This window comes from Gadus macrocephalus, chromosome 4 (genome assembly GCF_031168955.1).
Source record: "Gadus macrocephalus chromosome 4, ASM3116895v1".
NCBI classification, from domain to species: Eukaryota; Metazoa; Chordata; class Actinopteri; order Gadiformes; family Gadidae; genus Gadus; species Gadus macrocephalus.
The window spans coordinates 24,976,905-24,993,544 of record NC_082385.1 but is presented as its reverse complement, the minus strand read 5'-3'; the positions used below and the strand labels follow the sequence as shown (position 1 = coordinate 24,993,544).

General features: G+C 46.5%; 1 long non-coding RNA gene across 1 annotated transcript; it reads left to right on the top strand.

Annotated features, from left to right (window-relative positions):
* The first annotated feature begins 14,364 nt into the window (after positions 1-14,364).
* On the top strand, positions 14,365-15,213 carry LOC132456402 (uncharacterized). Its single transcript, XR_009525462.1, has 2 exons — positions 14,365-14,710; positions 14,895-15,213. It is a non-coding gene; the product is annotated as an uncharacterized LOC132456402 (long non-coding RNA).
* The last annotated feature ends 1,427 nt before the right edge of the window (positions 15,214-16,640 follow it).

The window sequence follows — 16,640 nt, the reverse complement described above, 5'->3', positions numbered from 1 at the left end:
CCGTAATCGCCCCGATAAGGCTGATAGGTGAACAGCTGCAGCTTGTTAAATAAATAGTTAATTAATCGCTCAGATAATTGGTTTCTAAAAGTGGCAATCTCGAAGATCTCCAATGGATTTTAATCAAATAAATGTCAGTTAATTCAATCATCTACTAACGAATGAGGTTACACAATTTTGATTGAGCCTGTGGCCCGATGATTCGCAGTATAACAAATGTAACGCACTCCACATTCATTGTGTGGAGTTATGCTCTGCTTGGAATTGTGAAGTCATTAAAAATATAACAGGAGGCGGGAAGATAGGATGGTGTCAGGTTCTAAAAAAAAGTGGGGGTTATTGTATACCCCACCCCCCCTCTCCCCCTTTGTCCCCCCCCCCAAAAAACATCTAATAGCAGTGCTCCCATTCTGCCCATAGCGGTACAGACGCATCCCATTTCTTTCTCCTTTTTTTTTTGTCACAGTAAGGAGCAGTGGGTGATGGGTAATGCAGTCATAATTTTTTCCCTTTCCAGGAAGCGTTGCTGCTTTTACAGCACTATATTTAGCACTGCATATGTGCAAGTCACCACGACACCGCACTAACGTGGGTGGGAGAGGAGTTGGAGAGCACACACTCACACACATACACAAACACATGCACATGTAGACACACGCACACACATACAAACACACACACACACATTCAAACACACACACACACACACATACACACACACTCAAACCAACACATATACACATGCACACACACACACATATACACATTCACAATTTATACACACATACACACAAACACACAAAATCCTGGATTGACGTGTTAAGAGGGGCTAGCGTTACCGGTAGTTGACAGGCTTTCTGATGGGCGTAAAACATGCGCCAAGGTGAGAAGGGGATTACTTTTGGCCCGCTTTACCTGGATACAACATGATATGGATAATAGAATCAAGCCGGGGATGTGACCCCTCTGTGGCCGGCGTGGGGACCTGAAGCCCCCCGACAAGTCCTTACACCGCCAAGACCCCGGGGGCCGGCTGGGGGAAAGATTAGAACCACCTTATCCCTGGAAGAGAGTGGCCCCAGGAGCCAATCCTAACGGTGGTCGTAGCTGCTTCAAACACACATGCACAGCAAAAGTCCCAGTGTACATTGTACTCTATAGGTGTACATGTAACACTCATGTCGGGGTATATATAGGTCCAAGAGTTCAGTGTTCACTGAACACTGTTAGAAGAGCAAAATATGTACTCCAAATTTAGAGTTAGATTTGAACACTTTGAGAGTGCAAATGTACTCCATTAGTGGTACTTTTGGGCACTCATTCAGTGCTTCCTTACACCTGCAGTGTAAACCTAGAACCCCAGAGAGAGAAAATATGTACTCCAAGTCAGTGCTTTGTAGCACTTCGCAGAGCTGATTATTTAATACTTCTAGAGTGAGAATGTACTCTGACTGGTGTACAACCAACACCTTTGAGGTGAATTATCAACACTTCATGAATGAATAGTCTACACATTAGATTATTGCTGCTGTTGTTACAGTGCATACATATATAATATAGTTAAACTTTCATTATTTTACATCAAGAACCATATTTAGTTTTACATTTATATGATGTAACAAACAACTTGAAAATAAATAAATAAATGTGTCCCTGTCAACCAATTAAAGGGGAATTCCGGTGTAAAACGGATTTGGGATATGTTTTGTATGATAATGAGTTGAAACGTTCGTTTTGGAGCACAAAAAAACACATATAGACGCTTTCTTCAGTTGGCTGTTTTTAGCCGATTCTATCAAAACGCTATAAACTTGGAACAATGGGGGCAGTGGTTATGGTAAAAACTAAATCGCTATTTTAAACCATTTAAAAGGCTGGAAATAGCCCGACACTTCTTTGGTAGTTCAATAAGGGTATTAACATATAAAACGAGGCATTGAGAACTTTGTAAGTGTACAGATTGTTTATTAAAAAGTACATTTTATACACACAATACCATCAGTAGATCACCCGTCAACGCCATTTTGTTTTCAAGACTCGATGTAGATTGGCAAACACAGAGATTGTGACATCCATCAGCAACACACAAGCTCTGGCGGCATGCCATGGGACCTTTAAAAATTAAATAAAAATTATCAGGATACAATTACCCTGTGAAACTTCACTACACGATCCACAGCTTCCCGGATACTGATTTTTACAGCTCCCTTCTTTCCACTTGGAGGTGGTGGCAGGAGGTAGACCGGCAGGAGAAGTGAGGCCATGTCACTATCCCAACCTGAAAAGGGAGAGCACATACTTTGAGCATGAAATACACCTGATGAAAGCACATGACACAACATAAAAGCTTCAAAAAGTTCTTGTCAATAAATAGTCAGCATCTAAAAAGGTGGCCAAATACAAACAGGTTATTATCATAGACCCTTTAAAAAAAAAGGGTCCTATGTTCCCCAGTCTCATACAAAGAGGGGAACATAGGACCCGGGGAACATAGACACGCTCCCACTAAATTAAAGCACGTGCCTCGTTAGCATTAGCTAAAAATGGTAACGAGGCGTTAGCTAAATTGAAGACGTGTGCCTCATTAGCATTGGCCATTAAGTTTGACGTTAGCTAAAATCGTTAGCATTTATAAGTTGGTTATCAGATCTAAAAGACGAAGAAATGCTGAATATTCTGCATTCAGGGTTTCTGCAGGTTTGAACAAGTTAAATTTAAGAATTTAATACCTTCTTAAGACCCATTATGAATACAATTTCTGACCTATGAAGGACACATGCACAACTAACTATGAAACATAGAAACCCTGTGCATTATTCACTTGGTACTTTTCTTACCTGTTTACATTCCCGTGAAGTTCAAACATGTCTTCGCTCACTCGGAACAATTCCTTGGCGATATTGATTCGATCCTCTCTAGTCAACCGTCTCTGCCGAAACAGATTGCCGGCCGCGTAGTGTGGAAGAGGACAAACGGTCACATGTCTCTAGATTCAACCAATGAGAAGGCGCAGCGAGCCAATGACGAAACGAAACCTAAACCGACGTGCCGCCGGGAAAGTTTCAATCAACCGTTGGACACTCAGGGAGTCCATCATCCTAAAATAAACACTTAAATTACTCTACACCAGCATTATACTAGAGACAACACCCAAGAGTGTTTCTGGTACACCCCCAAAAATGTACTTAGTGCCTATTCAACACCAAAGTGTATACAATCTACTCTGGTCATGAATACTCTGGGATTTTAACACTTTGGCATTTGCTGTGTGCACACTCACACACACTCACAAACATACACACAACATACACACTTAACACACTCACACACACGCATACAAAGGCTAAACACGCACACACTCAAACACAATTAACAGTCACACACTAACTAAAATACACACACACATAAGCTAAACACACACACACATACACAAACACTTAACACACACACACCAGTAGCTGAGCAGATTGGTTAAAAAACTAAATGGGAAGCAGTGTTCAGACATGAGGTCAATCTTGACTAAACTGGAAAAGATATCGGAGGTTCGGAAACACTTAAAACCTGCTGAACAAATATTTATTTTCCAGACTTTGATCGATAAACTTTGACCCCCACATATGTAGCACGGATTAAGGAATAGTACTGACAATGTGCAAAAGCACATAGAAATGACTGAAACATAAATGCCTTTTTGTTGCTGGTTAAACTTTATTTGTCCTGCTTAGCAAGGCTCAATGTTTACATACCACAGCCATACATCACAAATACATTAAGCAATTTTTATTTTTTTATTTAAATCATGTTCTTCTGCTTTTGCACATTGTTTACTAACGGTGAACCTTCTCTGTGCATTAATGGTGGGTTCCAGTTTAAGTAGATCAACCTTGACCTTGTTATGCAGGGGTTGCAAACCAGCCCGAACACAAACTACACAACTTTACATTGTATTGCACGCACAGCAACTGTGCAATGTATAAATTGGTAATCGGAATAAAGTAGCAATGTAATCAAGTGTGTAAGAGCATTTAAAATCAACATTAAAATGACCTACGTGGTACAAATACAAAAAAAATAAAATCTCTTAATGGGACACAGCCATTTTGTTGAGAGCGCCTTCACTGCACTCGGTTTACTATCAGATTTTCGAAAGATGAAGACAAAAAGGGGGCGTCCTCAGTCTCCACTGAGGAGACTGGCAGATTAGAACCCAAAAGCACGACGCAGAGACAAGCAAACACAATGATATTCCGATCTTTACTTCGTCAAGCAAATCAACGGGGACGGGGCGGAGAACGTAGTCGGGGGCAGGCAGGATCGGGAAACCGGGGCAGAAGACAGGCGAACGAGGATCCAGAGGGACGAGACGGGGAACGTAGTCGGGGACTGGCAGGGTCGGGAAGCCGGGACAGGAGACAGGCGAACGAGGATCCAGAAGGACGAGACGGGGAACGTAGTCGGGGACAGGCAGGGTCGGGAAGCCGGGACAGGAGACAGGCGAACGAGGATCCAGAAGGACGAGACGGGGAACGTAGTCGGGGACAGGCAGGGTCGGGAAGCCGGGACAGGAGACAGGCGAACGAGGGTCCAGTAGGACGAGGCGGGGAACGTAGTCGAGGACAGGCAGGATCGGGAAACCGGGAACAGGAGATAGGCGAATAGCTGGAGAGACTTGCGTGAACCTAACAGCGAAGACAATCTGGCAACAGGTGAACAGTGTTCAGCCAACTTAAAGGCTCCACTAACCACCTGACGCAGCCCAGCTGCGAGGGTGAAAGGGGCGTGACGGACAGACCGTGACAGGACCCCCCCCTCAAGGGACAGCTCCTGACGTCCCACCAGGTTGATCAGGATGGGCCCGGTGGAAGTCCCTGATAAGGGACGGGTCTAAGATGTTGCGGGCGGCCACCCAGGAGCGCTCCTCGATGCCATAGCCCTTCCAGTCCACAAGATACTGAAAACCTCTTCCACGGCGTCGGGACCTGATGAGTCTACGGACAGTGTAGGCTGGCGCCCCATCGATGAGCCGGGGGGGTGGAGGGGGTCTGGAGGAGGGCTGAAGCGGGCTTTCACAAACAGGCTTCAGCTTGGAGACATGAAATGTGGGGTGAATCTTCATGGATCGTGGTAGGCGTAGACGGACGGCCACAGGATTGATTATTCTGAAGACGGGAAACGGGCCCACAAACCTTGGTGCCAACTTCCTGGACTCCACACGGAGCGGAAGATCACGAGTGGACAGCCAGACACGTTGTCCTGGGGTATAACGGGGGGCCGGAGTGCGACGTCGGTTGGCGGACCGTCGGTAGCGGTCAGAGGTGCGGAGAAGAACCGAGCGAGCCTGCCTCCAGGTGTGTCGGCATCTCTGAATAAACGCCTGGACTGAGGGAACCCTGGCCTCACGTTCTTGCTCGGGAAAGAGGGGTGGCTGGAACCCCTGGGAGCACTGGAAGGGAGAGAGGCCAGTGGCCGAACTGGGAAGGGTGTTGTGGGCATACTCCACCCACAGGAGATGTTTGGACCAGGAGGATGGGTTGCGAGAGGCGAGACAGCGCAGAGCAGTCTCCATCTCCTGGTTCATGCGTTCAGCTTGACCATTGGTTTGTGGGTGGAATCCAGATGACAGACTGACCTTGGCTCCTAGGAGGGTACAAAACTCAGACCAAAAAAACGAGAGGTAAATTGTGGCCCTCGGTCTGAGACCACGTCACAAGGTAGTCCATGTAGGCGGAACACATGTTTTAACATAATTTCTGCAGTGTCTCTGGCGGTGGGTAATTTGGGTAAAGGGATTAAAGGCGCCGTCTTAGAGAAACGGTCCACAACAGTTAGGATGACAGTGTTACCATGAGAGGCAGGTAGTCCAGTGACAAAGTCCAAAGCGATATGTGACCAGGGGCGATGCGGAATCGGTAGGGGTTGGAGGAGACCGGGCGGGGCTTGATGTGAGGCCTTGCACTGGGAACACGTTGGACAGGCAGCGACGAACTCCTGGGTATCCTCTTGCATAGACGGCCACCAAAACCGCTGACGCAGCAGAGCCAGGGTGCGCCTCACCCCAGGATGACAAGCAAGGCGGGAGGAATGACCCCACTGAAGAACCTGTGAGCGGAGACTTGCAGAGACAAACAAACGACCACTGGGACAAGAGCTTGGAGCAGGATGCTCCGTCAGGGAGCGCTTGACCTTTTCCTCCACCTCCCAGGTGACTGTCCCGATGACACAGGTGGAAGGGAGAATATTCTCCGGCTGGGAGGACAACGCGTCGGGTTGGTACTGCCGGGATAGGGCGTCTGGCTTAAGGTTCTTGGAACCTGTGCGGTATGAAAGAGAAAAGTCAAATCGGTTAAAGAAAAGAGCCCACCTGGCTTGCCTGAAAGTCAGGCAAGCCACGCTTGGCTGAACGGATGTATTCCAGGTTCTTGTGATCTGTCCAGACCACAAACGGTAGCTCTGCCCCTTCCAACCAGTGTCTCCACTCCTCAAGGGCCAGTTTCACCACTAGTAATTCCCGATTCCCAGTGTCATAATTCCTCTCCGCCGGAGACAGTTTGCGGGAGAAGAAAGCGCATGGGTGGACCTTCTGGTCCATGACCGATTGTTGCGAGAGGACAGCTCCCACCCCCGTGTCAGAGGCATCCACCTCCACGATGAATTGACGGCCTGGGTCTGGGAAGACGAGAATGGGAGCAGAAGTGAAGCGTTCCTTTAACTCACCGAACGCCCTCTCGGCCACCGATGACCACCGGAAGGGGACGCTCCGGGAGGTGAGTGCCGTGAGGGGGGCTGCCACCGAGCTGTAATTCCTGATAAATCGCCGGTAGAAATTAGCGAACCCAAGGAACCGCTGAAGTTCCTTGCGGTTTGAGGGAGTGGACCAACCCGTTACTGCTCTCGTCTTGGCCGGATCCATCTGAACATTCCCTGTACCGACGATGAACCCCAGGAACGATACCTCTGGGACATGGAACTCACACTTCTCGGCCTTGATGAACAGCTGGTTCTCCAGGAGTCTCTGCAGCACCCGACGCACGTGCTGCACATGATCCTGTTTGGTCTTAGAGAAAATTAGAATATCATCCAGATAGACGAACACAAAGATGTTGAGCATATCCCGGAGCACATCGTTTAACAGACCTTGGAACACCGCGGGAGCATTGGTGAGTCCAAACGGCACGACCAAGTATTCATAGTGCCCACTAGGTGTATTGAAAGCCGTCTTCCACTCATCCCCCTCTCTGATGCGTACGAGGTGGTAGGCGTTTTGGAGATCGAGCTTAGAGAAGATGGTGGCCCCTTGCAAAAGTTCAAAGCCTGATGAGATGAGCGGAAGGAGGTACCTGTTCTTGACGGTTATGTTGTTGAGCCCCCTGTAGTCGATACACGGCCTCAGGGACTTGTCTTTCTTCGAAACAAAGAAAACCCCCGCTCCAGCAGGAGACGAGGAAGGCCGGATGACCCCTGCTGCCAGTGACCCCTGGATGTACTGCTCCATGGCTCTGTTTTCCGGAGCAGACAAGGAGTAGAGCCCTCCTCTAGGGGGCGACATGCCAGGAAGGAAGTCAATGGCAAGTCGTACGGTCGATTCCCCAGGAACACTAGACAGGTCTGGGAAATCTGAAAGGGCAGGCAGACTAGGAGCAGACGAAAATACAGCTTTAAGACAGACAGCATGACAGTGTGAACTCCACTGTAGGATGGTTCCTGTAGACCAGTCTATGTGTGGATTGTGTCATCTTAACCAAGGATACCCCAGTATGACTGGCTGTTGTGGAGAGTGAATGAGGTGAAAGGCAAGTGTCTCGGTGTGATTACCTGACATGCTCATTTGGAGGGAGACTGATCGATGGGTAACCCGGCAAAGAAGACGGCCGTCAAGGGCCGTGGCGAGGATGAGTTTCTCCAGGAGCTTGCGACCAATCTCCAGTTGGGTGGCCAGCGACATGTCCATGAGATTGGCGTCGGCACCGGAGTCAATGAGGACACTGAATGTGTGGTCCTTCCCGGAGTAGTGGAAACGAGCCTGGAGCAGAGGTCGAGAGGGCATTTCAAAGTTCACGGTCCGACTCACCAGCGCCCTCTGGATGACTGGTGAGCCCTGCCTTTTACTGGACAAGTCTAAACAAAATGGCCATCCTGACCGCAGTACATGCATTGGTTCGCACGTAAACGGCGCTGCCTCTCCTCCATGGATAGCTGAGACCGACCCAGCTGCATAGGCTCAGGTGAGCCACTAGGGGCGTGCTGAGAAGTTGGAGGCGGCTGGGGATCTCGCGGAGAACGGGGCGGCGCTGGAGAGACTGAAACCTGGGCTCTCCCTCCACCGTTCCCTGAGACGTCCGTCGATGCGAACGGCATGGGCTACCAGGTGGTCCAGGTCAGTAGGGAAATCCAGGTCAGTAGGGCTGCCAGCTCATCCTTGATGAGGCCGGAGAGCCCATGGTAGAAAGCGTCTAGGAGGGAGGGGGCGTTCCAGCTACTATCAGCCGCGATAGTGCGGAACTCGATAGCGTAGTCCGCGACGGTTCTCCCACCTTGGGTTAGATTCAGCAACCCCCGAGCTGCCTCCCTACCCGGAGTCTCATGATCAAAAACGTTACGGAGCTCCGTAGAGAAAGCACTAACCGAAGCGCAGATAGGCGAGTCCCTCTCCCATTCGGCGGTTCCCCAGTCCCTGGCTCTTCCGGTGAGCAGAGAGACAATGTAAGCCACCCGGGACCGCTCAGTGGGAAAGGCTGAGGGTTGGAGTTCAAAGGAGAGGGAGCACTGCACCAGGAAGGGGCAGCAAGAACCAGGAGCCCCGGAGCAGCGCTCCGGAGGGGGCACACAAGCCTCAGACGTCGAAGAGGAACCGGGATGAGGAGCGGCGACGGGTAACCTCCGCAAGTGATCCCGGACCGATTCCATGCTGCTCTCGTGGCGAGCGACCAGCGTCTGCAGACCCTCCGCCATGGTGGTAAGTTGTTGGTCATGGCGTTGCAGGACGCTGCCTTGCGCCTGTAGTTCGTTCTGGAAAGAATCTGAGTCGGCTGGGTTCATGTTGTGGCCAGATTGTACTGTCACGCTCCACTGAGGAGACTGGCAGATTAGAACCCAAAAGCACGACGCAGAGACAAGCAAACACAATGATATTCCGATCTTTACTTCGTCAAGCAAATCAACGGGGGCGGAGAACGTAGTCGGGGGAAGGCAGGATCGGGAAACCGGGGCAGAAGATAGGCGAACGAGGATCCAGAGGGACGAGACGGGGAACGTAGTCGGGGACTGGCAGGGTCGGGAAGCCGGGACAGGAGACAGGCGAACGAGGATCCAGAAGGACGAGACGGGGAACGTAGTCGGGGACAGGCAGGGTCGGGAAGCCGGGACAGGAGACAGGCGAACGAGGGTCCAGTAGGACGAGGCGGGGAACGTAGTCGAGGACAGGCAGGATCGGGAAACCGGGAACAGGAGACAGGCGAATAGCTGGAGAGACTTGCATGAACCTAACAGCGAAGACAATCTGGCAACAGGTGAACAGTGTTCAGCCAACTTAAAGGCTCCACTAACCACCTGACGCAGCCCAGCTGCGAGGGTGAAAGGGGCGTGACGGACAGACTGTGACAGTGTGTGTGGATTCAGGATGCATGCTTGACAGAGCCACAGCTTGATAGATGGACATCTGTCAAGCTGTATTGACATTATAGATAGAGAGATAGAGATACACTTTTTTTGGTGCAACAGCACCAAAAAGTGACAGAAAACCCCAGGATATATGATATATCTTGTTTTTTTCCTGTGAATGGGCTACATGTATTCAGCCCAAGCGGAATAGCGTAAGATCCAACTAAATTTTGATTGACAGGTATCGTGACACGCCCCCTTCATATGCTTCCCATTTGGGCTAAAGTCATTCAGCCCAAGCACAGTAGCGTAAGCGGGCATTTCATTATGATTGACAGGTGTCGTGACACGCCCCCATTTGGGCTATTTTCATTTAGCCCAAGCACAGTAGCGTAAGCTTCCATTGACGTTTGATGGACAGGTGCCCTGACACGCCCCCTTCATATGCTTCCCATTTGGGCTAAATTAGTTTAGCCCAAAGGCTGACCTTGGACTTACAGCTAGCACAGTAGCTGCAGTACAGTGACCTTCGACCAATCACAGCACAGTAGCGCAAGTGCAGTATGGCGTATGTGTAATATGTGTTTTTAAACGTTTCTATGATAATTTATTTATTTAAATAAATGAATTAACTTTAAATGTTTCCATGAAATTTAGTTGTTTCTGTCACACAAATTAATTAAATGCTGACTCATCTATGTAACATTTTATTATTACGCAGTGCATTACGGAAAGTGGGGCTGCCCAGCTCCTGGCAAACATCAGGTATGTTGACGGTGACTCTATTAAAGAGACTTTTTTCTTCTGTAAAGAAATGGCAAGCCATACAACGGAGAAGAAATATTCAAGGTAACTGATAACTACTTAAAAGAAAACAATCTGTGCTGGAGTATGTGCGTCAGTCTTTGCACGGATGGTGCGGCATGCATGACGGGTAGAGTGAGAGGCTTTATTGCAAAGGTAAAAGCACAAAATCCACAGATAGTGACCAACCACTGCATTTTGCACCGAGAGGCATTAGTTGCCAAAACCATGCCCCCGGAGTTGACTGAGGTGCTGAATCAGGCTGTGCAGATGGTGAATTACATCAAATCAAGGCCCCTGAAATCTCACCTTTTCTCCCAGCTGTGCGCTGAGATGGGAGCCGACCACCAAAGCCTGATCCTCCACACAGAGGTACGATGGTTGTCTCGGGGGAAAGTCTTATCCCGTTTTTACGAGCTTCGGGAAGAGCTTTTGGAATTTTCACGTGAACACGCTGTCCCACATAAGGACAGGCTCGCGGATGAGAGCTGGTGCGCCAGGCTGGCTTACCTTGCAGACATATTTGGGCATCTCAACGAGTTAAACGCCAAGCTTCAGGGCAGGAATGAAAACATTTTATCATCCACAGACAAGATTCGGGGCTTTATGGGCAAACTGACCCTGTGGCGCGAGGCTTTGGAACAGGGCTCTATGAACATGTTCCCGCTGGCATCAGCTGCGCCACAGGCAGCCAGTGAGCGCGCTATATATGCCGAACACCTTCAGACCTTAAAAGAGAGGTTTGAGCGCTATTTTCCACGTGTGGCGGACATCGAGGACAATGACTGGATCCGAGACCCATTCAACCAGGAGTCCGAGTCCTCAAACGAGAAGCTCACTATGAAGGAGAGAGAGGAGAGCGCAGAGCTCCGTGCGGACCGCACGCTGTAACTGAAATTTAGGGAGCTCACACTCGATCAGTTTTGGTTGGTTTGTGCATCAGAATATCCAACCATCTCCCACCACGCTATCGACCAACTTCTTAATTTCCCCACCACCTACCTGTGTGAGTTGGCGTTCTCCACTCTTGTTTACATGAAGAACAAGACCAGGTCACGGCTCTCTGTTGAGCAGGACTTGCGAGTGGCCCTCTCCTCCGTGCCACCAAGGATTAAAAAAATCTGTGCGCCCCGACAGGCACATGTGTCCCATTGATTTGTTAGTAGGCAGAATATTTACAAAAAAAGCCTGATTCTAAATGTTACAGTTATAATTCGTGGGTCAGATTCAGGACCATGCAGCTTTCTCATGGACAGTTCTCTGCTGAATTTCTGTTTCCTTTGCCTCACCTGTCTGGTTGAAATGGGTGAATAGTTGTCTTTGTCACATCTTATTTGGCATTAGTAAATAATTATAAACTTAACAGATAAACAGATGATATTAGTGATAACACGTGTTATAAGGCTATTTTGCACAATAGGTGTGCCTTGAAATTTTTATTTTTCCTTTGGTGTGCCTTGGGCACAAAAAGTTTGGGAACCACTGCTCTAGGTAATATAATCAGGAAGCATAACATTGCATTTCACTTTTATGCTGATGACTCGCAATTATATCGTCCTCTCAGATCTGCAGACTCGCTCCAGACCCTCCTTGACTGCCTTGAGGAGGTAAAAGTTTGGATGGGTAGTAACTTCCTCCAAATTAATAATGACAAAACGGAAGTCATTATTTTTGGCCCTTCCAAATCTAAAGCCCCTCGCGTGGCCGATTTAGGTATTCTCTCCCCCTACGTCAAACCCCACTCCAGAAACCTGGGTGTCATCTTTGATTCAAATTTCTGCTTTGACAAGCAAATTGCTGCTGTAGTCAAGAGCAGTTTTTACCAGCTCGGAGTCATTGCCAAGATGAAACCCCATTTATCATTTCACATCTGGAAATAGTAATACACGCCTTAATCACATCACGGCTGGATTACTGCAACTCCCTAGGACTTTCTCAATCAAACGTCTCTCGCCTTCAGTTGGTCCAGAACTCCGCAGCAAGGCTGCTGACTGGATCCAGAAAGCGGGATCATGTAACCCCCATCCTAGCATCCCCCACTGGTTGCCCATCCAGCACAGAATTAATTTTAAAACCGTACTCATGGCTTTTAAAGCCCTAAATGGCCTGGCCCCGCCCTACATCACAGAGCTCATCCACCACCACTCAGCACCCAGGTCCCTTAGATCAGGTAGCTTGGGTCTCCCGCACGTTCCACTCACTAGGTTGAAACAGAGGGGTGAGAGGGCTTTTGCTGTGGCTGCCCCCCGCCTTTGGAAAGAGCTGCCGCCTGCAGTCAGAAACGCTCCTTCCATCACCATTTTTAAATCTAGGCTCAAAACACACCTTTTCTCCCTGGCCTTTCCTCCCCTTTTGTGATATGTCGTTTATTTTATATGTTTTTATCTATGTCTATGTATGTGGTATGTGTTCTTTTATATGCCTCTTTGCACCATGTACTGCACTTTCGCCAGTGAAAACTGTTTTTAAATGTGCCTTATAAATAAATTTTACTTACTTACTTGCTTACTATATATATACAGTAGGCGATGAAGGCTGCAGACACAGGGTGATTCTGAAGCTTCCATAAGGCCCTCATAATGACAAACACTTGGAAACTATTTGCAGCTTATTGAACTGTCCTTCACTCTGGGCTCCAGAAGCTTCGGAACGCATCGTTTTATTCTGCCAACACAATCCCCGCACAGCTCGTAGCTGTATGTGCAGGTTATATTCGCCGACTCAGACACACACACACACACACACACAGACGAATTTAGTCCTGTCATCTGAATCTTTGTCTTATTCGCACACGCTAGAGATGGAACTGTGATTTTCACACTCACATCAGAACATCCACCTCTTCCTGTGAATTCAACAGCATAATATAATTATCTATATATATTAATATTTGTATGTATATATTAGTGCTGTCAGTTAAACGTGTTATTAACGGCGTTAACGCAAACCAATTTTAACGGCGTTAATTTTTTTAACGCGCGATTAACGCAAATTATTATTTTTAAGAAATATATATATACATTGCTTTTTTTTTTTTTTGGGCTCAAAACAAAGAAGCAGTAGCCTGACTGCTATGTTCAAGGCAGTATCTTTGTTGTTCATCGTTTAATTGCATTATAGGCTTTTTGTACCGTCCTGTTTTGATCAGTATATGCCAATGTTGTTATCAATAAAAAAACATTTGCACAAGGCAAGCCGATGCACTTCTCCATGTCGATAAGAGCATTAAAATGAGAAAAATTAATGGGACAAAGAATTCAAGGGATATTTAGCATAGAAAAAAAAAAGCGATTAATCGTGAGTTAACTATGGCATTAATGCGATTAATCGTGATTGAATATTTTAATCGCTTGACAGCCCTAGTATATATATTTAATACATATGCATGAATATCAACAGAAACAGGCGTGTGTTTTTTAACAAAACAAAGGTAGAATGAATAGATGCTTGAACTTGTAGCTTTTAACTGTTAATATATATATACGTATATATATATATATATTAGAGCTGTCAGTTAAACGCGTTATTAACGGTGTTAACGCAAACCAATTTTAACGGCGTTAAAAAAATTATCGCGCGATTAACGCAACTATTTTATTTATTTTTTCTTTGGCTCAAAACAAAGAAGCAGTAGCCTGACTGCTATGTTCAAATGACATTTGTTCAAAGCAGTCGTTTAATTGCACTATAGGCTCTTTTTTTTGTATCGTCCTGTTTTGATCAGTATATGCCAATGTTGTTATCAATAAAAAATCATTTGCACAAGACAAGCCGATGCACTTCACCATGTTGATAAGAGAATTAAAATGAGAAGAATTATGGGACAAAAAAATCAAGGGATATTTAGCATCGAAAAATAATTTGCGATTAATCACGATTAAATATTTTAATTGCTTGACAGCTCTAATATATATATATATATATATATCAGTGGCGGATGGTCGTTTTTTAAAGTGAGGGAGGAAGGACCACGCGCTTGGTTGCCATTGGCCTGCTTGCACTGTTGGTGTATGGTGGCATAAGAATGTGAGATTCAAGTTGTTTCAGGGTGTTTTGGTGAACTACAAAATAGTAGGGAGGGATAGTTATGTGAATAAATTTGATACAAAGCCACCAGTGGCATCACTGTAATTTGCTGGTGGGCAGCATGTCTTTGAAATGGACTACAAGGGCAGAAGGAAAGGATGCAAAGCCCATTAGTCAAATCAGGCCTACTCTTGATTTGTAAAAGTAAATAAAAAAATCTGGGCCTATTTTTGCCCTCAATGACTGAAGTTATTGGTTGTAATTTAGCTATGTTTATTTTCAGGTACAATTGTTTTAAGAAAAGACTTGTGATTCCATTTAAAATGCATCATGCTCTGAATCATTCACCCTTTCCACAATATCAAACAGAAGGGTCAGAGTAGCAAACTAGTAAAATAACGAGAACATTATTCTAGATTCAACCTGATCTATAGGCATGATGCCTAGCAAGGAAAGTCGCATAGCAGCACCAACGTGAACTTGACACAAGTCGTAGCGTTTGGTTGCCCTATCAAGATTTTTCACATCAGGGAAACCATAAACAGCCCACGTTGGAGATTTGCCATTATTCATTAGCAAACAGGGCCAGCAATACAGTCGATTGCTAGTAATGCTATCAGTAAGCCATGAGTACCTAGCAAACCATGTAGCACCCACAACACTGACGTTGCCATTACTTTTGGGGATCTCGATTTTGCGAAGTGGTCTACCTTTTTCTTTGGTCGCTAACTTAGCACTGTAACTCAATGAATGGAATGCTTTGTGTAATTAAACATGAACAATGTCCTCTGTTTCCAATGTTTCTATTGTACATTTTATACGCAAATGTTAGAATCTCGTTATCCTTCAGATTATTTCACCTGCTTTGCGTCTCTAGACTGAGCGGCAATGCAGGCAGAGCGGGTTTGTTTGTTATCGACAGCGTTGCCAGATTGGGTAAATTTCCCGCCCAATGATAATTTTCCCAGTCTAAAGCATGGTCTAAAGTGGTTCAAAGTAGCTCCCAATTGGGTGGGGAATCTGCCCAATCTGGCAACACTGCTCACCAGCCAGGGATCCTGCTGATTGGTTCATAGCGCAGCGCGAATAGATTTTTGCGCGAATCAGACGCCTGTAAGGTCACACCCACTCAGAGGAGGACTTTCCTCCTCTCTCCCATTGAAACCCATGTTATTCACCGGCCGCCAGTACTTTTGGGGAAATGAATGGGAGTCAACGGAGGCTGAGGGAGGACCATCCTCCCTGAAGTAATTGTCAAAAGGCGATAGGGGGTGCTAATGTCCCTTTACCCAGGGAAACAAACATTATTTATTCAAAGGCATTAAAGTAGTCATATTTAAGGGCATTAATTCATTACAGTAGTCTGGGCAATCTACATTTTTTATTCTCAACAATGTTAAGGAGGATCTTCCTCCCTCTCCTCAATGGAGAAGCCTCAGAAGCCTCCACTGATATATATATAGATATATATATACTGTACATATACATGTTTATATATCTATCCATCTATATATATATCATTATAACTATAATATATTCAATGTATATTGTGTCAGAGAGTTTGAGGGGGTTATCCACCGATTAGTTTGAGCGTTATAATCTGTCAGCATTGAAATGGGTTCAAGTGGAATTCAGAGAAAATGTGCAAATCTTAGGCTTTAGAGCAGCTCTGTGTTGAGGCATTTGTTCACCTGAGCTGTGTAGTGGAGAGCTCAAGGGAACGTTCGTAAGGGAACTACATTCCTTTAATTACAACAGAGAGAGAAAGAGTGAGGGACAGAGAGTTTGATTAATGGAGAGTGTAGGCAAAATGGACAAAAGAGAGCCAGAGGAGGAACGGAAAAGAGAGAAGCAGAGAGAAAGGTTGAGCAAGAAGCAGACAAAGAGAGAGGCAAAGCACGAGGTAAACGTCACGACTGACAAACAGAAGAACATGAAAATTGTGTCATTTTGTGCAGTGAAAATGTCTCACAAGAGTTACACCGGCAACCCTCTATCCATATTCATTTAGTTCCTGATCCCACAAAAAAAAAAGAAAGGCGAAGTGCATGTTGAAGTCTGAAAGCCTTTTAGTCACATTTTAACTCAAACAGAGTTTGTTTGGTGCAGTGTAACATTAGTTTGTGTGTGTGTGTGTGTGTGTGTGTGTGTGTGTGTGTGTGTGTGTGTGTGTGTGTGTGCAACCCGGTATCACGCCAAGGCGTAAAATAGAT